The 26,355-nt window shown below is 44.7% G+C and overlaps 1 protein-coding gene across 1 annotated transcript in view; it reads left to right on the forward strand.

The window, feature by feature from the left end:
• The first annotated feature begins 23,665 nt into the window (after positions 1-23,665).
• TRAK1 (trafficking kinesin protein 1) overlaps positions 23,666-26,355 on the forward strand; it is a 115,660-nt gene continuing 112,970 nt past the window's right edge. Inside the window, exon 1 of the mRNA XM_014790916.2 lies at positions 23,666-23,949. The gene's annotated coding sequence lies outside the window, so the exon portion shown is untranslated. The remainder of the gene's footprint in view (positions 23,950-26,355) is intronic.

Here is a 26,355-nt window from a genome sequence, read left to right on the forward strand (position 1 = left end):
GAATACAGTATGTAGTCTTTTGAAAGATTGGCTTCTTTCACTCAGTAATATTCATTTAAAGTTCCTCTCTGTCTTTTCATGACTTGATAGCTCATTTTTTTTTTTTAGCACTTAATACTCCATTGTCTGGAGTATTTATTAATTTATTATTTACCTGAATTCATTAATAAATTCACAATTTATTAATTCACCTCCTGAAGGACATCGTGGTTGCTTCCAAGTTTTGACAATTATGAATAAAGCTATTAACATCCATGTGCAGGTTTTCATATGGACATATAAGTTTTGAACTCCTTCGGGTAAAATGCAAGGAATGTGATTGCTGCATCGCCTGGCGAGAATATGTTTAGTTTTGTGAGAAACCATCAAGCTGTCTTCCAAAGTGGCTGTACCATTTTGCCTTCCCACCAGCAGTGAATGAGAGTTCCTGTTGCTCTGTATCCTCGCCGGCATTTGGTGGTCATTGTTCTGGGTTTTGGTCATTCTAATAGGTATGTGGTGGTATTTCATTGGTAGTTTTAATTTGCATTTCTCTAATGACATATGATATGGGGCATCTTTTCATGTGCTTATTTGCCATCTGTGTATCTTCTTTGGTGAGGTGTCTGAGGTCTTTGGCCCATTTTTTAGTCACGTTGTTCATTTTTTTATTGTTGAGTCTTAAGAGTTATTTGTATATTTTGGATGACAGTCATTTATCAGATGTGTCTTTTGCAAATATTTCTCCCAGTCTTTGGTTTGTCTTATCATTTTCTTGAGATTGTCTTTTGCAGAGCAGAAGTTTTTAATTCTAATGAAGTCCAGCTTATCAATTATTTCTTTCATGGATTATACATTTGATATTGAATCTGAAAAATCATTACTGTACCTAAGGTCATCTAGGTTTTCTCCTGTGTTATCTTCTGGGAGTTTTACAGTTTTGTGTTTTACATTTAGGTCTGTGATCCATTTTGAGTTAATTTTTGTGAAGGATGTAAGGTCTGTGTCTAAATTAATTTTTTTTTTTTTTTTTTTGATGAGGGAGATTAGCCCTGAGCTAACATCTGTTTCCAATCCTCCTCTTTTTGCTGAGGAAGATTGGCCCTGGGCAAACATCCGTGCCCATCTTCCTCTATTTTATATGTGGGACGCCTGCCACAGCATGGCTTGATAACCAGTGCACAGGGCTGTGCCCGGGATCCGAACCTGCGAACCCCGGGCCACTGAAGTGAAACCTGCGAACTTAACCACTGCGCCACTGGGCAGGCCCCTAGATTCATTTTTTTGCCTGTGGATGTCTGGTTGTTCTAGCACCATTGGTTGAAGAGACTATGTTTACTCCATTGTATTGCCTTTGTTTCTTTGTGAAAGATCAGTTGACTGTGTTTATGTGGGTCTATTTCTGGGCTCTCTGTTCTGTTCCATTGTTTAATCTACTCTTTCGCCAATACCACACTGTCTTGATTACTGGATTTTATAGTAAGTCTTGAAGTCTGATAGCATCAGTCCTTCAACTTTGTTCTTGTCCTTCAATATTGTGTTGGCTATTCTGGGTCTTTTACCTCTCCATATAAACTTTAGAATCGGTTTGTCGATATCCACAAAATAACTTGCTGCTATTTTGATTGGGATTGCATTGATGCTATAGGTCAGGTTGGGAAGAACTGACATCTTGACAATATTGAGTCTTCCTATCCATGAACTTGGAGTATCTTTCCATAGAGGGCTTTTAAGAAATCCTATTAGCTGTGAACAAAACATACAGCAGCCCCACCCACATGGAGTTTAATTTCTATTCAGGGGAGATGGACACTAAACAAATGAGTAAATTATAGTATGTTAGAAGGAATAACTTCTAAGGAGAAAAATAAGGAAAGGAAGGAGATACTGAGTGTTGGGAATGGCATGCAGTTTTAAACAGGGTGATCAGGAAAGGGCTTGCTAAGGGGTTGACATGTTGGCCAAGATCTGAAAAAAGGCGGGAGAGAAGGCCATGAAGATACCTAGGGGAGGAGATTCCAGATAGAGGGAACAGCAAGTATAAAGACCCAAGTTTTGAGGAGTAGAGAAGGCTAGTATTTAATCACATCTTTTGAAATATTTACTTGAAGGCAAATGGCAACTGCATGAAAACAAAATAAAAATTATGTTAGGCGCACTTAGAATGATAAAGGGCAACCAAAGGGCCATACATCAGTATTTGCTGTCCCTTTACATTTGGAAAGGTGGGAACAGGGTAGCATTGAAAATGCGGGATGGCATAGTAACATAACGAGTGGATGTCTGCCTGTTCTCCAGGCGTGTCTTTGCTTAGCAGTCTCACTCGTTTATATTTGCAATCTGTCATTGCGGGGGAAAGCCTTAATGTTAATGTTGGATATTCATAAAACGTTAGATGTATTTTGCAGCCTCTTGGGGATCTCATCAGCTTCATTTCAGGCCTAAATAAACCGACTCTCTGAGGGATTTAATGACTTATGTAGAAGGAGCCTGTGAAGACGAGAATGGTACGCTTCAGGCCTTCAAGCTGACCTAAAGTTTATTTCATTTTTTAAACAACTCTTTATTATGGTATAATTTTAGTTTTACAGAAAAGTTGCACAGAGAGTTCCCATACACCCTTGACCCAGCTTCCCCTAAAGTTAAAATCTTACGTAACCATTGACCTTAAGTGATGGGTTTGTGTGTACATACGAAAGCAAATAGGCGCACGTGCGTGCGTGCTCACACACACACACACACACACACACACAGCGTGTGAGAGAGGCAGCTCTGTTATCTCTCTGTCCTTTGGTAGCTCATCACACTCACACCTCCTGGGTACAGAATAGACTCTGGCCATGGCAAAAGCAGGGAAGGAGCTACTTTGAATCTCAAGTTCCAAAGCAAGAGGTATGGGGAGAACAATCAGCTGTCTGGAGAGCTCCGAGTATCATGTGAACTCAGTGCCACTTGAACTTTATTTAGTAGAAGATTGGCCTGAGATACTTAATATAGACATCCCAGCTATCATGTGAAAATTCCATTCTGCTCAAGTACAGATACAAGGGAATTTGGGAATGTTCACTTCTGCTTCTCTTCACGCTGTCATCTCACTTCTTTCCCATCTAATTTATGAATCAGAAGACCAACAATATATACCAATTTATTAATTTATGGATCAGGGGCAACAAGTCCATCCATCCATCCATTTGCCTGGATTTTAAGTTTTTTTCAGTAGTACTTTGCCCTGGAAGTAGTCCAGGCTGCTTCGGAAGAGGACATTCAATCCAAATGATGACAGCCATTAGCACTCTCTCTGGGGCTTAGGAGGGAGCCCACGCCCTTCTAGGATGTTGCTGATGCCATCCCTCCAGAATGCAGCTGTCTCTCGTGGAGGCTGAGACAGCTGCTTCTGCCTGGGGCTGCCCAGCTGTGGGAGAAGGGGCCGCTGAAATTGCAGGAGGAATCATGGCCGAGATCCTGCTCATGCGTGTGCAGCAGGAAAATCCTACAGTGGAGAAGGTTTGACAGTGGGCAAGTCACTTTCCTGTGGATGAAATGGAATTTTCCAAAAGCGGGAGTAGAATGTTGCCAGTTATTCATGTGGAAATCTCTTATTCTCTTAGAGGACTCTTGGTGTTGTAAAGGGCTGCCCTATTAGTGGAGATGCAAACAAAATACTTTAATGCTTTTAATTTCTTTTGGCTAAGGATAGATTTTTTTTTTTAATTTTGAATATATTTTTTTCTACCAGGGCCAATTTCAGAAAAATAAAGCTTCCACTCACATGTTAAAAAAAATTTCAGTTAAGCTTTTAGCTTTTTTAAAAAATATACTTGTCTCAGAGACTATTTTTTGTTTCATCTTCCAGAAGCTACAAAACCAGCTTAAATACATTATGATTATACTGCTGTGCCTCTGAACAAACTTTGTGTTTGAGTAATCACATTTCTGAGGCTTGCTTATTTTGGTATTTTTTTTTTTTCCTTTTCACTGACCATGTATGCTACTTGTTTGTGAAATACCAATTGTGTCAATGTTGTCTGTATGCCTTAAAACAAGGTATTTGGCTACTGAGAAAGGGCAAAACAGTGCCAGGTCTTTAACAAAGACTGTTCAGTCTGCTGCGAAATATAATTTTCATCAGTGAAGTTTCCATTTCATTGGAGAGTAGTGCTGGACATTCCTTTTTCTCCTGCCCTTTTCTCCCTCCTTTTCCCTATGACCCCCTCTGAGGAGCAGTTCTTCAGGCCCTACAGGGTAGAACTGAGGCATGTTTGTCTTACGGAGGGAGTGTGTTGTGCACTTTCATGTGTATCGGTCCCTGCAAGCACCTTGGGAGATGGATGACATTATCCCTGTGTTTTAGATGTGGAAGATAACTTCAGCAAGTTTGAGAAACTCAACCAAGGTCATATTGGTAGTGAGTTGTAAAGTCAGAATTCCAGGCCTGGTTTTCCAATCCCAAATCTAGTAATATTCTCCTAGACCTGGGGTCAACTCCTGTGGGTCAACTCTGTCCCACCACTTGTTGTTGTAAGTGAAGTTTTATTGGAACACAGCCACACCCATTTATTTACATATCATCTTTGGCTGTTTTCCTGCTATGACAGCAGAGTTGAATAGTTTCGACAGAAACCATATTGCCATCAAAGCCTGAAATATTTACTATCTTGCCCTTTTACGGAAAAAGTTTGCCAACCCTTGTCCTTGACCACAGCTGAAGAAGCATTTGAGTTCTTTGTGTTATCAGACTTTTCTTCCAAGAAAGCTTTTATGATGGAGTTCTTGCTCTTTTGAAAAGGTGTGAACCACACAGTGAACAAAGAGAAAGCAGGCAGGGGCAACACAGCTGTGCCTTATTGTCCAAGGGGACTGATACTGTCTGGCCATGCAGTGGCCACAGATTCTTGCCACACTTCTATGGAGAAGTGGAGTCTCTATCCTTTCTCCTTGAATCTGGACTGGGCTTGTGACTCAAATTTTTCCTAGTAGATTGTGGCAGAAGTTGTCACCAGACCAACGTGAGTCCTATCCTTGGTGAGTTAGTCAAACTACACCAGAAGTGGTTGTCACACAAAGCAAAAATTTTATTTACAGCACACAGCAAATAAAATGGAGACCATTGGGAATAATTTCACAAAGCTATGGCTCCCTGAACAAGAAGAGTGGGTGCCTTTTATTTGGGGTGGAGAATGAATATGCAAGAAGGAAGCCTTGTCATTCCATGTGGAGGCGGGCATGGGCTGGCACATGTGCAGTTCAGTTACATTCCTCCACATATATCACATGTTATGTTAGTAGGACTTCAGCTCCTCCCTGGGCAGTGTTTTTAATGTTATAACGAGATAAAGGTTACTTTTGTATGCTTTTCCATTCTTTTGCACAGGTAGCGTTACTGCAGTATGGTTTGGACTGGTCTGAGCTGGTTCAAGCCAGTGAGTAGCTGTTCATTCTCCTAAAGAATAACTTTGAGGAACTGTTGAATGCTGATGGCACTTGTTAAGCAGTTGTTTAAGCTACCAAACAACAAGCAACTCTTTAAGCAACTCAGAGCAGGTAGCCAGTGACAAAGTGACATTGTGTAACTTTCAAGACTGGGTCTAAAGAGATCTGCAATTTCTGCCTCATACTTTCGGAGCACCTCTTCTTGGGGTCCAGCCACCATATGAGAAGCCCAAGTAGCCACGTGGAGGCAACATGTTTCCACATGAGAGAGAGGTCCCCAGTCTTCCAACCATCTCTGTCAAGGCACTAGACATCTGAGTGGACCCATTTTAGATGCTGTGTCCTTGTTACCATCTGATGCAACTTCATGAGAGACGCCAAATGAGAACAATGGAAGCCTCAGCACTCAGCTGAGCCTGTGCCACCCTACACAGTTGCGAGAGATAGTAAACCGTTGTTGTTTTTAGCAACTACATTTTGGGGTGGTCTGTTATACAATAATAAAAAACTGAAATGCCCCAAGATCGAGGTGAGATAAGACCTGGGGGAGATGCCACAAATGCCTTCTGGATTGAGTGGTAATGACACATCACAGAAATGTGAATTCTCTCACAAACAGTCCCATGTCAGCTTTGGAGCCCTTTGAGGTATGGAACAAATTTTTAAACTTGCTGTCTGAGTTACCCAAATGTAATTCCTAAGAACTCTAAAATATTATCAAGTGGAATCTGGGAAGCTCCCATGTGATTCTAGACTAATAAGAATAGAATGAATGTCACTTTATTGTTAACTTATCATGGAAAAGCGAGTGGATAATAAACATTTTAGGCAGCTTTCAGAACGTTTCCTGAAATACTGAAGTTAAAATGTTTGTGCTAGCCTTCCTGGAAATGAAAAGCTTTTCTGAAAATGATTTATGACTTGATTTTACCTTAGAATATTAAGATTATTTTCAATGGGTTAAATAGCTGTACTTTTTTTTCCCCAATAGTTCTGTTGGGTAAAGGCTGTTCAATTTGATATTGTTTGATTCTAATCAGAGGTCACAGAGTTGTGGAAGTACAGGAATAGGTTTTAAAACGGGGGGCTTTCTGCGGATCTGAATCTGTGGGGCTTGCTTGTGCTGGGCATTCCTGACCACCAGGCAGTGAAGCTCTCTCATCAAAGCCCGTGGTTTCATTTAACTCATTGAGTGTCTCAGGATGGACTTTGCAGCCCAGAGAACGTCTCCCAGGGTGGATTATTTGCCTACTGGGTAAAGGCCAGGCTCTTTTTAGCATGGAGTACAAGGCCAGGGCCATCTTAGTGTACCATTACATAGGTTACAGTGCAAGTGGTACCCCCTGGAGCTGCGTGATAAAGCCGCCTGCATCTGCCTCTCCAGCTTGATCCCTTGAGTCTTAAGTTCCACCCACACTGAACCTTGCCAAACATGTCTTCCCTGCCCTTCCAGCTAAACAAACAAATGAACAAAAAACCCGCAAACCTTGTTATAAACAACATCTGGTTATAAACAACACCAGTATATTTACATATTGTACCCAAAATAATTTAAAAATTGGCTGTACCTATACCGCTGCCGTCAACAAACCTACTAAATAAAATTCAAGATTTGCTTTTTGTAGTTCTTTTTTTTTTTTTCTTTTTTTTTTTTTTTTTTTTTAAAGATTTTATTTATTCAGTTTTTTCCCCCCAAAGCCCCAGTAGATAGTTGTATGTCATAGGTTCACATCCTTCTAGTTGCTGTACGTGGGACTCGGCCTCGCGTTGGACGGAGAAGTGGTGCCTCGGGGCGCTCCCGGGATCCGAACCCGGGCCGCCAGCATCAGAGCGCGCGCACTTAACCGCCAAGCCACGGAGCCGGCCCTGTAGTTCTTTTTGACCTTAGAATGTATTTCATTGAGTGTGTACAGAGTCTTGTGTGTAAGAGCAACTTTGATGCAGTCTTTTCTTCTGAGTGCTGATGTTACCAATTTGCTCTATGGTTATGTTCATTTCTTTTTGTCTATATGTAGTATTCAAGTCCCTCATCTTTATTGGCTTAATTTAATTGTGAGATCCAAAGTCCAAAGTGTAGATCTTCCTCATATATATATTTTGTACTTACTGCTGCATAGTATTCCATTGTTTGGTTGAACAAACTCCTGTATATAAACATTTAGGTTGCTTCCAATATTTAACTCTTATAATTCATGTCATAATGAATAACTTAGTGTGATTTTTTAGTGTTTTCCATGTTTCTTTAGTTTATTTCTGAGTATTTTATTTTACTGTCATATATGAAATTTTGTTTTCCGTTATACCTTCTAAGTGGTTATTGTTCATGGATATAAAGGCTGTTGATCGCTGTGCTAATATAGCCTGCTACTTTACTGACTTCCTTGTTGTTTGAGTAGTTTTGTTACTATATCTGTTGGTTTTTCTAGATGTATGATTATATCATCAGCATTTTTAAGCCACTAATTGTTTTCTTTTGTCTAATTGGATTAGCTAACATCCCCAAAACATTGGTACATAGTGGTGGAGAGAGTGGGCGTCCTAACCTCGTTCCTAGCCTCACTGAGAATGCTGCTAGTGTTTCCCCATGGCGCAAGATGTTGGCTTTAGGACTGTGGGGTGTGTGTGTGTTCATGTTGAGGCAGTATCCATCAATTCCTATTTTATGGAGTGTTTTTGTAAGGAATAGGTTGTTGAATTTTATTGACGTTTTTTAGTATTTACGGAGATAATCGTGATTTTTCTCCTTAAAGCTAGTAATATGGTGGATTATATTACTGGATTTTTAGATGTTGAACCATCCTTACAGTCCTGAAATAGGTCCCATGATATGTGTGTGTGTGTTTAATGTGATAGTGGATCTTGTTTGCTTATGTTATATTAAGAATTTTTTGTTGATATTCATGAGTGAGATTAGTCTCTAGTTTACATTTTTTGTGCTATATCCATATGGCTAGATATCAGTGTTATATTTGTTTCATAAAAAGAAATTGATTTTTTTTTTTAATTTCCTGTGCTCTGAAACAATTTAAGTGTAATTGGGATTATCTGGTCCCTATCTAATAGAATTTCCCTATGTAATTCTGATTGTAATTGAACAATAGAATTTGATGGAGAAAATTCTCATTGTGTGAAGTTTAAAGATGTCTTTTTGTGTATGTGTGTGAGGAAGATTGAACCTGAGCTAACGTCTGTTGCCAATCCTCTTTTTGCTTGAGGAAGATTGTCGCTGAGCTGACATCTGTGCCAGTCTTTCTCTACTTTATATGGGGCACCGCTGCAGCATAACTTGATGAGAGCAGTGCTTAGGTCCGTGCCCGGGATCCAAACCCTCGAACCCTGGGCCGCCTAAGCAGAGCGCGCGCACTTAACCACTACGCCACCGGGCCAGCCCCTTAAAGATTTCTTAATAAACTTTTATGTTGAGTTATGTGTTCGCAATTGTAAGTATAGACAATAAGCTAACCAGAAATTTATCTAAAGCCAATTCCTTTTCCAGAGATTCTCTTTATTTTTCCCTCCCCAAAGCCCCAGGACATAGTTATATATTGTAGTTGTAAGTCCTTCTAGTTCTTCTATGTGAGCCGCCTCCACAGCATGGCTACTGTCAGATGAGTGGTGTGATTCTGTGATTGGGAACCAAACCCAGGCCGCTGAAGCGGAGCGCACCGAACTTGAACCACTAGGCCATCAGGGCTGGCCACTAGAGATTCTTTTTAACTGGAATTTTGCAAAACAACATTGATATAACAAAGGGGACCTGCCAAGACTGGAATCATTCTGCATTAGTGGGAGCAAAGCTATTCCAGGGCTTTGCCTTTTTTTCTATATAACATGCTAGTAGAGGTCAGGCAGATAACACAAAGGGTTGAAACTAGCTGGGTGTCAGGTATTAGGGAGTGGTGGGGACTAAAGGCGAGGGTAGCTGCTTTCTAACACCTGACCAAGTGTTACTTCTCAGCAACATCTCAGGTTTGTGAGCCTGATGTTGCCTGATTCCCAAATTTACCAAGAGAGGCTGAGAAATCTAGATTTTTTGTGTGTGAAAACTTTTGACTTTTAAGACTTGGCAATTGGTTCAAAAATTAAAAATACAGTGTAGGCCAAACATAACACAGTTTGTAAAAATGTGACCCCATCAGCTCTCCAGAGGCTACGTGTCCTTTTGAATTTGTGAGCAGGTGGTCTTAGTTGGGTCTGCTGTTAAACTTACAGTTGTGAAGAGGAAGCTCCGAGGTGTATTAGACTTACCAAGGCCTTGGAGAGAAGTCACTTGCTGTGTGTGGGAAAGAGGATGGAGAGGGAAAGAGAGAGCCCAGCTTGGGAAAGCTGCATGTGGGTAGTGATCCGCCTGAGCAGGGTCATGAACAGTGCATAAGGGGTGCCTCTGTGGGACCTCCTGCAGTTGGCATCCTTGGGGGTGGTGCCTGGTGGGGACCGGTGAGGCACCAGTCCCCCTTTGCTTGGGGATGATTCAGTCTCCCTGCCCCCAACCCGTCTAGTTCCTAGCTGATGCATTTCCTCCTTTCATTTCCTGTCTTGCTATTGCCTTTATGCGTTGTGCGTATCGTGGCCTGCACCCCCTAAGGAGATCTTGTCATCCCATGAAACTATGTGACTGAAGGCCCAGCTGTCAGTATTCACTTGGTGTGTACATGGCTGTTTTGACCAGTTGCCTAGTAACGGCCCTGTTAATTTCAGTGAGAAAGACTAATTGAGTGCCTTTTTTGGTGGTGGTGGGGGGGCAGGAGCAACAACAAAAACGTGCTTCCTTCAGCCTCTTGGTGGCTCTGGTCTCTGACCTCACTGTTTCCTGGGATGTTCTTATACAGAGACTTTTGGTTTCTACCCTCAATACCACACATTCCTAATTATTTGTGCTACTTCTTGAGTAATCTTGAGGTCTGTTTTGGATTACTTACTAAAAGTAGATGATAAAAATTGAACGATGGTTTCCCATTCCCTTCTCGTCCTTTCCAGATGCCTGCTTTAGTGCTTTGAAAAGCGTTTCTTCTTTGCCATCGAGCTGGTTTAAGTCCAAAATGTGGACCTAGTGAATCCCACTTGCCTCTGGGGGATTATTTAGAAGTAGTAAAATCAAGAATAGGACACTTTTTTACACCGCTGCCTGTAGTGTCAATTGTTAGCTGAAGGAACTTTTATATGGTACAATTTGTCTGGAGAATTAGGAATTCAAGGGCTTTATTTATTGCTTACGGTGAAGCACATTTTATTGAAAAGAGCAATAAATGCAGCTAAGTAGCTGAGTCCGAGCTGAGAGGTCTCTTCTCACTTGATCCTACAGTGAAGTCAGAAGGTAGCGACAACTTCTGTTTCCATAGCTGCGGAATCTGTTTTCAAAAACACAAGGCTATGATTTCATTGTAGTTCAGCGCACATTGAGAAGCTGATATGGAAATGGACATGACGCTTTATACAAAATACAATTTAAAACAAAAACTTCCTGTCCTCCTTTGATGTTAGGATGAGATTTTTTTTTCCCTCTTTCAAGTTTCCAGGTTTTGCAGGTTAATTTCAGAAGCTGACCGTGGTTCTGTCACTCAGGAAGCCCCTCAAACGTTCCCTTCTCCCTTCCTAGTATGACACATGACTTAGTGGAAGTCCGTTGTGCTTCATGGTCACACAACGGTGATTAGCCTGCTGTGTAGTGTAATTAAGACGAGAGCTGGGTTGGTTATAGCCAGCAGGCTTGGGTATAAAGGGCAAGTCATTTCATTCATTCTGCACTCATTGAACTTCTACTATGTTCCAGGCACTAAGGACACGACAGTGAATGAAACAGGCAGAAATGTGTCTTTATTTTAATCAGCTTCTACCTGTACAATATGAGGTGTGCAATAAACGTCATGCATGCTTGAACTTTATATATAGCCTGATTATAGGAAAATGCCTGTTGAAATTCCCCAACAGGTTAACTCCTGCTCATGGGGAGTTTTCTCAGGTACGAGCAGGGCTGTTGTTTGTTGAGCACTTACTCTATGTGCTTAGAGTGCATTTTACTTAGTGTGTTATCTCATTTAATCTGTACGACAGCCCTGCACTGTTAGGTACTCTTTTTTTTTTTTTTTAGTTTTTTATTTATTTATTTTTCCCTCAAAGCCCCAGGAGATAGTTGTATGTCATAGTTGCACATTCTTCTAGTTGCTGTATGTGGGACGCAGCCTCAGCATGGCCGGAGAAGTGGTGTGTCGGTGTGCGCCTGGGATCCGAACCCGGGCCGCCTGCATCGGAGCGCACGCACTTAACCGCTAAGCCACGGGGCCGGCCCTGTTAGGTACTCTTATCACTTCCCGTTTTATAGATGGGGACACTGAGGCTTGTAGAGGTTAATTATCTTTATCTTGCCCAACATCACACAGTGACTAATGGTGACTCTGTCTTTCTGTCCCCAAAGGGGTTGAGCTTGTAGTGGAAATGCTTTAGGAAATGCATTGTTGCCTGTGTGGCTGTGGTGAGGAAGTGTGCTCCTATCCAAGCTGTTGGAAAGTTGTGGGCGGGTAGAATTGTGCAGCGGTGCTAAAGCTCCACCGAGCCGTCGAGAGGTAAGGGCTGGATTGTCCTCTTGAAGGACAGCCAAGGACCGAATAAGGAGGAGTAGCAGAGGACTGTTGGGTGTAATTCTGCGGGTGGGAATGGGATGCTTGTGAAAATGAAATTCTACTAGAAACGGACTTTAGTTATATTTGTATGTCATATTGTTATTAAAACAGAGACACCGTATTCTACACCCTGTTTTGTGACCTGTCCTTTTCCCACTCAGTCTATCCTGAGCATCTTTGCTTGGCCACCACATGTTCTCCGCAGTATCTTTGGATATAGTGTTGTGGTGAGAAGTGTACAGATATGTTATATGGATGGACCATGCTTTATTTAATTGAAATCTATGTTATTAGACGTTTTCATTTTCCAGTTTTCCACTGTTATGCAATGCTGAGGAGAAGAAAAGAAAATCTCTGTATACACTTATGATTTTTCCTTAGGAAATAATTGTGAAAGTGGAATTGCTTTCGACGCCCGTTTCTGGGCGTGAGCAATCTCATCATCCGCACCCTGTCAGCAGCCCAGGTCAGAACTCAGAAAAAAAGAAAAAGCGGGCCGGCTTGATAGACAACAAGATAATATCTCATACTTGTTTTAATTTTCATTTCTTTGATTACTGGTGATTTTTCTCCTGAAAACTAATACTGATTTTTTTTTAAATAATGATTCATACATGAGCATTTTTATTGGGGATTTTTACATTTTTCAGTATGAAATGATCTTCATGATTTCTTGGAATGCATTTGTCTTGAAATTGACATTATCTTATCTTAAAATTTTTTTAAATGTAGGATTGCTCTTTTTATGTCCTAGCTGTTTTGAAAAATTTCAGATCTCCATAGTGGTAAGAGAAGGCGGCCATGAACTAAGTTGGTATTCACTTTATGCATTTATTGGCGTGTTTGCTGGGTGCTATGGTATTAAACAGGCTTGGGTTCAACACCGGCTCCACCTCTAGGTTCTTGGGACTATATAGGCAGGTTATACTTCCAGCCTCAGTTTCCCCATTGGCAATCTGAGGAGGGCCATGATGCAGGCCCCGCAGGCTGCTGTGAGTTTTAGGTCAGCATTCCTTGGGATAATGCACCCAGGTCTGGCCGGGCACACGGTCACTGCGTAGTAACCGAGAGCCATTAGTGTTCTTTTCCTTGTGGGAGATATTATGGTTTTTTAAAAGCCAGGCTCCTCCCAGGGAGTGAGTGCAGTAAAAGCCGGCACCTAAGGAGGGGTCATGTACAAAGGACCGTTCTCTCCCCCTCACTTCCTCTCCCACCCTTGTCCCACATTCCTGGGCCTCTTTCTCACTCTGGTTATTATGTTAACTTTATCCTGGAGTGTGACAGCTCGGCAGCTGCTGGTCTTGGCTGAGCGAGGCTTCTGACTGATTGAGGCCTGCATGCTGGGCGGGCAGGCGTGGGCTCACTGCTTGCCCTCCCTGTGGATCTCGACTCTCTTGCTCCCCAGAGACCCCATACCCCTTTAGAGTGACAGCACAGGCAGTGTGGCCTGCAGGCCTTCCTAATGTAGGACATCTGGTTCTCAGGGAAAGTTTTCCTCTTCAAAGCAACAGCTTTCCAGCCTGGAGTCTCAGAGATTTCCAACAAGCCACCCCGCAGGGATCTGGGATGACTATTACCACTCCTGCCACCCTCCTGGGCTTTGGCCAGCCTCGAGAATTCCTCCCGGTGTCCTGGGAATGTGCGGAGAGCTCTGCTGCAGTTTCAGATCTTCTGGTGGGGGTTAGAAGTGGGGCAGGGAACATACAGCCGTGGTGCTGCACTGAGAACTGCCACCTGCCAGGCTGGCCTCACTCTCCCTGGCTGGTGGGACGGAGTCTCCAAAGGCCACTGTTTGTCCTGAGCTGATCTGGGAGCACAGAGCAAGCCCTGGTGTGCTGAGGAAGCCCCTCTGCAGAGTGACATATGGTAGTTTCCCTGCCCACGCTGGCTGGGAGCGCTGTCTCTTGGGATCAACAGCCAAGTTTTGAATGTCTTGCCCAGCTTTTAGGGTCTCTCAGGTGACACATGTCTGCACTGGGCCTGGGCCAGCTGCTCTCACTCGCTTTGTGCTGGAAGGCACATAAAGGTTCCGTTGCAGGCTTAAGAGGAGAGGCAGGCTATAAGGGAGGCTCTGCAGCTCAGCCCTGAGCCTTGTCTCCTCTCGCAGGAGAGGAAGCTATTTATGGTGCGTTATAAATCTGCCGCCGCCAGCGAGCGAGATGGGGACTGTTACGTAAGGCTGTCAGAGTGCCTTGCCTCTTTATTCTCTTTTCTTCCTTATTCTGGGAGACAGGGATGGGCTTACAGAAGGCAGCGTGGCTGAGCATTTCTCTTCTCTCAGTTGCAGCAGAATTATTTTTGGAAACTGGGGAATTTGGTCACATGACAGCAGTTTTCATTCATGAGACCTGATCGATGAAATGGATTTGTCCTGACTTCATAGGAGTTTTCTGGGGGTAGTGCGTGGGCCCGTGCGTTTGCTTCTGTCCTAAGCAAGGTTTATAAAAGAGAAGGCTGAGTGATGGATCTGAACTGGGTCAGAGTCGTTTTTCACTAGTTGCCCTGAGTTATGGAAATTTCCTTTGAATGTTTCTTGATTTTTAAAAAAATTTATTTTGGAGGATTCACTTTCTTCAGAGCCAGAGAACGGTATACCCTTTAAAATGGTATTTATTTCCCCTGCGTACATGTGTGTGCATGTGTGTATTTGTGTGTGTGTGTGGGCATGAGAGTGTGGGAAAGTGAGAGCAAGAGAGGAAAGACGCATGACAGGCACACGAGTGCAGCCCCCATTCCACAGGCAAGTCCTTCCTTAGGTCAGTCTAGTGGAAACTGTGGTGGTGTCTGCCTGTAGTCCCCAGCTGTCCTGGCCTCTTGTTTTCCAGGTGCTCTCATAGAGGTTCACAAAAGAGGCCCTGATAGTCGTCCTTGAGACCATATGGCATCTCCTTTCCTGTGCCTTTGGTTACCCCAGTGTGACTCTGACATTCTGGCTGTAGTGGCTGATGTCGGCTCCTCCAAGTACTCTTTCTCATTCTATGGGTGGCCACATGTGCCCTCTCCCAAGATGCTCCTTCCGTTTGCAGTGTGGTGTAGCAGTAGTTGAAATTTTTGAGTAAATAAGAAATGCTTCCCAGTCCTGCTTCTGCCATGATCTGAGATAAAACTTGGAGTAAGTCACTTAACCTTACCCCACCCCTGCCTCGAAAAATGAGAGTGTTTCTACCAAGCCATAGCGGGGATTTGTTTTACGGGACAAATGACATCCACGCGTGAAAGCCCCTAGCGAGCCCTACATCGTGTGCGGGGCCAGTACTGCTTCTTGGTGGCCTTGCTCTTTCTCCCACCTGGCACCGTTGCTGTCAAACTGCTTCTCGTCTCCTGCTCACCCTCCAGCTGTTCGACTTTTGCATGATATTTTCCACTACTTAGCCACTTGTCCAGTTATTTAAGGAGCTGGCCTAGACTGATGGGAGTGCCAGAAAGGTCAAATGAGGTAGGACAGTGATCAGACGAAGAAGCAGGGGAGGAGCAGACCTGCATGGTCGCCCATCAGCTGTCCGCCAGCCCAGCATGGCCCTGGAGGTCGGACCCCATCTTTGGGCCGGCTGGGGTGTGCATATTTCTTATTATGGACTTGAGTGGTCTCATTGGGGTCTTCACTCTGAGTTCCTTTGCCCCTGTTATGGCAAGAGGGTTGTTTTGAGAGACAGTAGACAGATGTAGGAGAATGGTCAGTGGTCCAGGATGACATGGAATGTGTGATTCTTCACTGGACTGTGAACAACTTTAAGCACAATATTACAACTCTAATAGAGCAGCATCTTTGGAGCCATTCAAATCTAGGTTCAAATCCTGGGCAAGTTATTTAACAGGCCTCTCTGAGCCTGTTTCCTCTCCTGTAAAAAGCAGACACTGATAATACTTCATAGGTTGTGAGCCTTAAAGGAGATCACTCATGTAAATTACTAAGCCCAGGGCCAGATCTGTAACTCATTTTACAATTACAGGAGTGCTGGGGCTGTCTGCACTTTAAAATAGCACGGGTTGGTCTCATCACCTTCTAAGCAGGCAGCAGTTTGCTCAGAGAAGTAGCTATAAGGTGGCAAGGAAAAGAATCTCCCAGGCCAGAGAGCGAGAAGGCCCCAGCGCTGTCACACTTCAGTCAAGGCCTTTCGTGAGCAAGTCGGCCTCAAGCAAGCGTCAAGGTCCTGGAGTGCTCACCTTCATTCCCAATGGCTCTTTTCCTGTAGGACCCATCCACAGCCTGCAAGCTACCTGGCCTTCTCATGTGATTATTCCTGAGATAGAAACAATGCGTTGAAAACATGCCTCCGTTGCTTGTTCAGCTGCTAAATGCTTAGGATCCCTAGGGCAAGTCTCAGACTTTGGATTCAATCTCAGGCCTCCCATCCTAGGCCGGACAGGCCATCTGCTTTCATGGTGTCTGCTTCTTCCAACAACTTGACAACCAAGAGATGGTACCTACATTTTGTCGATGAGAGACGTTGCAGAACCTGACCACGGGCTGCAGTCAGTAGGTTGTGGCTGACCTGGCACTTAAACCGGGTCTGTCTGGTCTCCAGCATTAGATCTAAATCATCTAGGTCCTTGTAGGAGGCAAATTCTAAAGTATCCCTTCAAGATTTCTGTTCCCTGGTTGGTCAAGTACTAATCTAGGTACTGCTATGAAGGGGCTTTGCAGATGGAATTAAGGTTATTGATCACATGACTTTAAGATAGGGAGATGATCCAGGCTTATCTGAGTGTAATCACACAAGCCCTTAAAAACAGAAGAGAAAGAGAGGAGGCTTAAAATTTGCAGCAGAAGGGGAAGATAGAGAGATTCCAAGTGTGAGACGGATTTGACACGCTGTTGCTCTGAGATGTGGGAGCCGTGTGCAGGGACTGGAGAGAGGCCTCCAGGAGCTCATGGAAAACATGAGAAGGAACATGGGCAGCCTCTGGGAATAAAGACTGGCCCTGGCTGACAGCCAGCAGTGAAATGGGGATCTCAGTCCTGCAACCACAAGGAACTGAATTTGGCTGACAACCTTAATGAGCTTGGATACAGGTTTTTCCCCAGAGCTCCAGGAAGGAGCCGTAGCCCCACTGACACCCTTACGGGGGCCTGGTGAAACCCATCTCAGATTGCTAACCTTGAGAACCGTGAGTTGATAAATGGGAGTTATTTTAAGCCACTAAATTTGGGGCAATTTGTCATAGCAGCCGTATGACTGATATAATCCTGGTGAACAATTTGTTCCTTTTTGAAAACTTGTGCTGTACTTGGACCTGTGTGTTCAGAATTACTGAACTGTCACAGTCCCCAGATGTCTCAGATTCCTTTGCCCAGAAAAAGGAACGCTTGAAAGCTCAGGCACCTGGCTGGCCACAGAGGGGGTCACCAAGGACCGGTTTCTCTTTGTGTCCCGTGGGGGCTCCAACCTGGAGCTCTGTTCTGGTTTTCTCCTGACAACCTCTGAGTTTGTCCTGGAGGAAGCTCCTCTTTTAGCCCTTGAGAAATAGGTGATTTGTGTTCACAAAAGGCAGCTTGGTCTGCACAGGCTCTCTTGGTTCTCCTGCCAGGAGTTGTCTACGTGTGGGTGGGAAAGGGTTCATGCTGATAGCACGGGGGAGTGGGGGACAGGCTGTTGAGGACGCAGAGGCCTTCCTGCAACTCCACTTGCCTGCTCCGGCGGTTCCTGGCATGGCTTAGCTGTGAGGAGGCTTGCTGATGCTCACTCAGTCCTTCCTTGTCCAGATAAGAAGGCGTCTGAGGCCCAGAGGAGCAACACCATCTCCTCAGTGTCACACAGCTCTTTGGGTTTTAGTTCAGGTTCCGAGCCACAAAAATCATATACTGGAGGGGAGAAAATCTTAGGAATGCCCACGTGTACTTTTGTCAGCGGAGTTGAGTTCAGCACCAAACTGGAATAAGCTTGAGCAGCCTGTCAAGGCCTCTTTGACAACCTGGGGGCTGGGCTGAGTTGGTCGGCCACACAGTTGAAGAGGAGACCAGTGAGGCAGGGGACCTGGGCCAAGGGCCCCAGGCGCGAGACAGGGGCATTCTCCCAGCTCGCATGCAAAGCCGCCTCTGTATGTCCTTCCTCCTACTTCTTTTCCTGGCACCTCTTTTGCTAACAAATTGACCAGGTTGCAGAATTTCTCACTCCTCTGCTAAGAAAAATCTCTCCTTCTCGCAGACTCACCAAGCAGAATTCAGTAAATGAAACAGAGGCGCTTTTATCTCTTAGGGCCATCCACTTTGACTTTGCTTAAGCCTCGTTTGTTTCCTCTGCCTGAAAGAGGCCTTTTGCTTGATGTGCCAGGATTTGCTGGAGCCAGAGAGCATCCTGGGCTGAGGCTGCTTTGTTCCTGAGCCCCCTGTGAAGCCTCAGAAATGCCTGCGTCCATTAGAATGGGGGAGGGGGAGGAGGCGGGAGACACAGCAAGCAACTACCTGCCAGGAATCTTTGTCGCATTGGATTCCCATCACTTGTCTCAATTCAGACCTGGATGCCCCCTTTTGCTGGTTCTGTGACCTTTGGGAAGTTACTGAACCTCTCTGAACGTTCTTTTCCTCCATTGTAAAATAGGACTGGTAACAACACCCAGCTAAGAGGGAGGTGGTGGCAGTGGGTGGTGTAGGTGAGGGCTTCCAAAGTGCTTGACACAGTGTTTGCACGCGCTGTGAGCTCTCAGTAAGAGTAGGTATTGTTAGGATTTCATAGATGTGCACTGCCATACAGAATACTAGTGTTCAAAATTGTGCAAATTTAGGAACATTCAAGACTCACTTCTCTTAGACAATAAATGAATAATTTTGAGGGAGGATGACCAATTTGAAAGTTTATAAAATTGGAGGGTTTCCTGTATGCTTAGCACTGTGGTGGGTACTTTTTTGCATCTGTGTCAGTAACGCCTTTTAACAGTTTGAGAGGTGTGGGTATTATTACACCATAGAGGAGGAAACCAAGGCCCAGAGACCTACAGGAACTCAGCTCTCTCCTCTTCTCCTCAAATGATGTTGTGGGGTTGTTGGGGCCGTGTGTCGGGCAGCCTCCTCTGCAGTGGCCGCTTGCCCGCTCTGAGCTCTTGGAGATCTTTAGTTATCGGCAGAAAATGCGTTGTGAGTAAAAACACTAATAAACAGTTGTTCTGGGAAAATCGATTTTGAATCGTTAGGGTGTCTTGCACAGCACCACTGCAGCCTGAGGAAAGGTCATCACCCCTCCCCTGCAGAGGGCACGTGCTGTGACTCTTTCTTTAGACACTGGGTGAGGGACTTGCAAACCAGACTTTGAGTGGCCTGTGAATGAGGCTTCCTGATTCCTGAATTGTTGTATGTGGGTCATCTTACACGTTTAACCAGGAAATCGCATTTGGTGTGTATAGGTCTGTATTGGAAAGGTTGAGGTGAGGTTGAATTGGAGAGCCCATGGGGCATGGTCTGCACCCCTGGAACACCTCAGGAGTGCTTCAGAAGGTTTCCCATTGCTTTCTGTTAGTCCTCAAGGTCAGCAGTGTGAATTTGGGGAGTTTAGACCCTTTGGTTCTATATGGATCATAGAACCACAGCTTCATAGCTTCAGGAGGTCCTCAGAGTCAGTTGGACAAAACCCCTTGTTTCATTCCTTATTGTTTATTCTGCAGATATTTACTTAGTACCTGACAGCTGCCAGGACCAGCCCAGGCTTTCAAGGAGCTCACAGCTTGTGGGAGAGATGAGTCCTGGACAAGTGGTGATGAAGGCATGGAGGCTGTGTCAAATACGGAGAGGCTTTCCCAAGGGCACTCCATGAGATAAATGCCATGTGCCCAGGGGACTTGTGGAGCAAGGCTTCACAGTGAAATAGGTTTGGAAATGCTGCCATATGAATATTATGGTAGAACCAAGAAAGGTGCCTGATTCTGAGAATCTGGAAATTATAATGTCAATAATAATGATTATTTTGAGAACTTATTATGTACCTGACACGGAGGTAAGCGCCTTACATGGATTATTACATTTTATAGAATTCAGTGGTTTGGACGTGTTATATCTTATAACTGTTTTTCTACTGATAGAAATTTAGGTTGTTTCCCACTTGATTTTAATGTGCTAAAGATTGGTCTTTTCATTTCCAGAGGGGCCTCTGGGCACAGTGGAATATTATTCAGCCTTAAAACCGAATGAAATTCTGACCCATGCAACAACGTGGAGGAACCTTGAGGACACTATTCTAAGTGAAATAAGCCAGTCACAAAAAGACAAATAAAGAATGATTCCAGTCATATGAGGTACTTAGAGTAGTGAATTCATAGAGACAGAAGGTAGACTGGTGGTTGCCAGTGGTTGGCAGGAGAGGGGAGTAGGAGTTGTTTAATGGGTACAGAATTTCAGTTCTGCAAGATGAAAAGAATTCTAGAGATTGGTTGCACAGCAATGTGATGTACTTAACACTACTTAAAAATTAAGATGGTAAATTTTATGTTGTGTGTTTTTTAACTGCAGTGAAAACAAGGAAAAAAAGTACCACTTTGACAAAAAAAGTCATATGGTGAGAAATAAAATTCATAAATTGTGGGCTATGATGTACCTCGGGTGTGGTATGCATGTGAATGCACTCACCTATGTACTTAATTATTTTAATTGGGGTTTGAGATGAGAAGATTAGTGGGAATAGTTCTGTTCTACTGAAAAAAACAAAAAGGCCTTTTGAGCCTTTGAAGGCTTTGCCAGTTGCTGCATATAAAGAGTGTACTTTGGACTTCAAAATGGTTGCTTGTGTTCCCTTTTGAGACTTGAGTGGGCATTTGCTGGTGTCTCCAAAATTTGATTTTTAGAAAGTGCTTATACTTACTTGAACTATTCATTTCGTAGCAATATGTATCTGGGTTAAGTGTGTGACAACTGTAAATTGAGGCAAAGGTACTAGAAAGAGGGCCAGTAGCAATTTAGGGCTAGTGATCGGGATCTAGGCCAGCTTCCTCATCTTCATCTCACACGATGAAAGCGAAAGTTGTATCATGCGTGGTTGAAGTCCTCTTTAAGAAATCTTTGTGTTTTAGGCTCTTTGTTTAAAAAAAACACATTGATTTGAACGGAATTTTCTTAGTTTTCAGTAGAACAACAGCATTTTGCAAAGGGAGAAAGCGTTTCAAACTTCTGTGTAAGGATCATACGGAATGCGTCTAAGTACAGATTAAAAAAGGTGATCTTTTTTTTATTAGATCACCTTTTATTAGATCACATTAACAGAACTGTTAATGGGTTAATGGGTTAACCCTGTTAATGGGTTTTAAAACCTTTTGAAGTCCATGTTCATTAAGGTTCTTTAAAATGTTTGGTGTATTTGTTATTTCTTTTTTGGGAAGGGTGGGAATGCCCATTTTTCTTTTGGGCTGTTTGTTTCAGGTTTGTGAGTCATGTGCCTTATGTAGACATTATTAATTTCACTGCCATTTTTCCTTGAGCATGTCTTTCTCACCTTTGAGTTCTTTATGTCCATCTATTCACTGGTGATCGATCTATTTACCCATGGGGTGTGGTCAGCAGGCCTGGAGCTCCTTGGGTGTATTGGGGTCTTTAAGCTTTTAAATATCTGACAGTGTCTTTCTGTTGTTTGTGTACATAACAGTAGCTTAATTGGTTCACTTCTGAAGGTCTGCTAGTTCACCCCTTGGGTCTCTGCTGCCCAGAGTGGTTTGGGGGTTCTGCTGGGAATTCTAGGCTTTTTCTTGCAGGCGGCTTTTCCATTTGCCTGTATTTGAATTGCTGACTAGATGCTACAATCCAGTTTTGTCTCTGGTTACCTGTCACTTTTCACCAGGAATGTATGGTCTCCTTGACCCCCTCCACATTTTATATTTATTTGTCCATTTTAATGAGGGCAGGAAGTTTATCACCTAGGCTGCGTTCATTTATAATAGGTACTCTTGGTGTATTTTGGTAAATAAACTCTTGTTGAGGGAAAATGTCACAGAGTCAGGGCTGTAGTTTTGTTTCAAAACTGTACCATGTTGGGCCGGCCCCGTGGCTTAGCGGTTAAGCATGCACGCCCGCCTGGGGTCGGATCCTGGGCGCGCACTGACGCACTGCTTCTCTGGCCATGCTGAGGCTGCGTCCCACATACAGCAACTAGAAGGATGTGCATCTATGACATACAACTATCTACTGGGGCTTTGGGGGAAAAATAAATAAATAAAAATTAAAAAAAAACAAAAACTGTACCATGTGGGTAAAATGTCTGCTGACTTTCCTTTTTTTGTTGTTGTTTTCTTTCCTTTTAAATGAACTGTAATGCATCATTTTCTAGAGCAGTAGTTCTCAAACTTTCTTAGTCCCAGGACCCCTTAAAATTATTGAGGACCCTAAAGAGCTTTTGGTTATATGGGTTGTATTGATTCATATATATTTTCTTAGAAATCAAAACAGAAAATTTAAACCACAAAGATGCAGAAGTACAGATTCCATTAATTAGCCTTCAAGCAAGGGCGTCATCACACATCACGTGGTCTCTGGAAGGCTCCTTTGTACATCTGAGAGTGAAAGTATCTTAGAAAATCATTTGACCTTGTGGACCCTTTAAACTGATCTTGGGGAACCCCAGGGGTTCTCAGGCCACACTTTGAGAACCGTTATGGTAAAGAATGCTTCTCAGTCTTCCTGCCGTGTTCATTAAGCTCGTGTTTGACATTTTTGCTGGGTGTGTGTGTTCGTGTACACACATTTGGTGTGTTTGGGCGTGGGCTGAGGGGAGAGGGGCCATTGCTGAATTAAAAGCTAACTTCTAAGACAGTAGCCCTCTTCTGAAATGTGTGGAGAAATCCCCTGTCTGTGGGGATTTCTGTTACTGGAGCTGAGTGGAGTCCTCAGTAGCCTCTGTCCTGCAACATCCATTTTCCAGCAGTTGATTGTCTTTTAGTTGCAGTCAATTTTTAAATGGGGGTGTTTTAGTCGCAATCAGATTTTAAATGGGGGTGTGAATTGCTGGGTTAGGCTGATGTTGCTGGAATGGCTCCTAGAGACAGCTTGACCTGCCAGGCCCGAGGATCTTAACCTGCTGTCCTTGGTTCCCCCAGTGCCTATAAATGGGCTGATTTTCCTGAAATTGCACGTGTGTTTTTGGAATAAGGTCTGTAGTTTTTCATCATATTCTTAAAGGAATCGCTTATTAGGGGCATGCCTTAAAGTTCCTGGAGAGTTGAGAATGTATCGTGGTTGAAAGGGCTTAAGAGAAACATCACATCTTACCTGATTCAATATATGAACAAAAATGTATAGAAATTCTGTAGAAATAGATCGATGTGTGTCTTCCCCAGAATGTGCAGCGCAGCTCTTCTCCCCTGGTGGGGCTGCCAGGTGTTGTGGATGTGTTTATTTCAGGGTAGGTGTCATCAGTTTAGCTGTGGTCCAGTTTATTTGCTTAGAGCTGCTTCAAGACAGGTTTCAGTTAGTAAACGAAGCCACGCGCTCCGTGTTTTCGTCATATTGATACCTGAAGTTGAATGGAACTTCACTGCAATTCCTTTATTGACACGGGAATTTGATGGGAAATACCTTGGCTTGAAGGAAACACTTTGCAGAATTTGTAATCTGAGCCCACATCATTTTGGAAGTGGCCCATATTTTCTAAAGATTTTGTCCAGTTTATTCAGAGACTCAAAGTAACTGTGCTGCTCTCTCTGCATTGTCCCGTAGGTTCCCTGTAAGGAGCCCCTGCTGGTGTGCCAGACCTACTAGGGGCTGTCCACCTGACTGCCCCAGATTCCAGCAGCAGGACCCCCGATGGCAGTGGGCACCTCCCCTTGAAACTTGCCAAGCTGGACGCCACAGTTCTGCACGACGACACTTTGGCCAACTCCGTGCCCCCTTCGGAGGTGTGCAACCATGCAGTCCTAGCCTGCGGCCTGGGCATCCCTGAGGAGCACTATGTAAGCGAGGCTGTGGAAGATGCTCCCAGCTGCAGAGGGTACCGGGATGCCTGCACCATCACCGGTATGGGGCCTTTCCCTGCCAGGAAGGGAGGGAAGGGGGGAAGGGGGAAGCCTCAGTCAGTGAGGACTGGGGAAGGGTGCGGCCACAGGAGTGGGTCTGGGGGTGGTAGGTGGGGGATGGGGAGGGACCACCAAAGTGCAGAGTCTGAGCTTTGGGATTATAAGACCCGCTACCCAGGACTGGCTCTGCCAGTGAATAACTCTGTGGCTTGCATTAGTCACTGACCTGTCAGAGATGAAGACAGCACCTCGTAGACTTGTCGTGAAGGTTAAAGATGGGAACGTTGAACCTCGAGCAGCGTGCATGGCCCATGGCAATGTTCAGTGCGGTTTGGCCCCTTCCCTCTCTCTGAGGCTCAGGTTCTTCAGACATAAGAAGGTGTAATGGAAATAACACACTGCGGCATTGTGGGGTGCAAAAATGGGGAACTATGTGCAGTGCTCTTTGTACACTGTCAAGATTTGCAGACATCGGTTCTTAGAGGTGCCTGTGTCAGTCGCACCTTCCCAGAGTAGTCCCCTCCCAGTCCACTGGCAGTGTCTGCTGTTCAGCACGTTGTCCTGAAGCTTTTGCTCATTTTTTTTCCCCAAGGGAACGTTGAGACAAGTGCTTGGGGCCGGTGCAGGAGAGGGCTCTGAGTGGAAATGGGGTAGCATGGTGTGTGGAACAGCAGTGAGGAACCTAGTCATTGTTAAATCCAGTTGCATTCCTGTCGAAGTTTGCCCTGTTTCTCAATTTCATCTGCGTTGTTTGCTTTTCTCCTCCTGTTTGAAATAATGCCCGGTGACAGTTTAATAGATGCAAATTGGCCTCTAGTAGCTGTTCATTGTTCTCTCTCACCAGGTAAGCATTGAGGACTCCATGTGTCTGGAGTTTCCTGAGGACAGCGGGACACAGAGATGGCCTGGTGTCCCAGCCTGGGTGCCTTGCCCCATGCTGAGCTCCCATCCCCATGAGTGGCCCTCCCTCCGCTGGTGCACTGAATCCCACCCCTGCTTGCCTGCTCCCAGCAGACACGGTTCTAGCATCTCCCCTCTCTCTACCATGTCATCTGTTTTCCTTGCTCATGGATCTTCACTTTTAGCACAGAACATGCTCTGATCTTCCCCTTCTTAAAAAGAATCCTTCTTGGCCCCCCTGTCCCCACAGCCTGTGTCTTTGCTCCACATTTGCTGACTCTAGTTTCTCTTCTCCTGTTCTCTCCTGCGTCCACTGCTAGCAGGCTTGTGACCATCCGCGTTCCCCCAGCACAGATGGCCTCGTTCACTCCAGGGGTCCGTCCTCAGCCTCTGTCTTCTTGCCTTTTTAGCAGGAGTTGACACTGTCGTCCACCCACATCTCCTGGAAATACGGTCCTCCCTTGACTTCAGATCCCGACTCTCCTGGTCCTCCTAGCTTGCTGGCTGCTCCTCCTCTTCTCCCAAGCTTGGGGGTGTTGGAGGGCCTGGGACTCAGACTTTCAGCCCCTCACTCTCCCGTGTACACCCACGCCCTAAGTGATCTCACCCGGTCTCCAGGATGTAAGATCTCCGGTTCCTAACCTCAGACTGGACTTTTCCCCTAAAGGCCAGGTGTGATGGTCTAACTGCACATAAAACATTTTCACTTGGATGCCTAACAGGCAGCTCAAATGTACGTGGCCAAAAATGAGCTCCTGATTTCCACCTCCACCTGCTTTCCACATGAACATCCCTGTCTTTGTAAGCGGCACTTCCGTCCTTCCAGGTGCCAAGGCCAAAAACCTGGGAGGCATCCTTTGTATGTCTTTCACACCTCAGTTTTCTGGGAAGTCTGTTGGCTCTCTCTTCAGAGTGTGCCCAGAATCTGACTGTTTCTCACCGGCTCCGCAGCAGCTGCCCGGTCTGGGCCACCTTCGTCACAGCCTGGGTTACTGCAGTGGCCTCCTGTTTGGGCCTCCTGCTCCTCTGCTTGCCTCCCTGCAATCCGTTCTCCACCCAGCTGTGAGAGTGGCTCTCTATAAACACAAAGGCGGATGGTTTAACTCCTCTGCTGCAGACCTCCACTTGGCTCCCATCTGACCATGGCCTATGAGGGTCTAAGTGACGGGGCTCCCCCCACCCCTCTGACCTGTCTCTCTCTGCCTGCTCCATTCCAGGCAGACTGGCCTCCTTGCTAATCCTTGGACACACCAGGAACGTCCTACCTCAGGGCCCTTGCTCTTGCTGCTGCCTGGCATGGATCTCCTTAACCCCAGATGTCCTCATGATTCCCTCTTCACTTTCTCTCTCAAATGGTATTTAGTTAGAAGCCTTCTGGGACGCCCTAATAAAGAGTGGTCCACCACTACCGCTCCCCGTCTCCCTTTCCTGCTTTACCTTTCTCCCAGACTTAGCCACAAGCTTCAGTGTGCTTTTATTTTGTCTGCCAAACTTGCGGTAGAATATA

Source organism: Ceratotherium simum, chromosome 5, assembly GCF_057802395.1.
Source record: "Ceratotherium simum simum isolate JZ-2026a chromosome 5, ASM5780239v1, whole genome shotgun sequence".
NCBI lineage: Eukaryota > Metazoa > Chordata > Mammalia > Perissodactyla > Rhinocerotidae > Ceratotherium > Ceratotherium simum.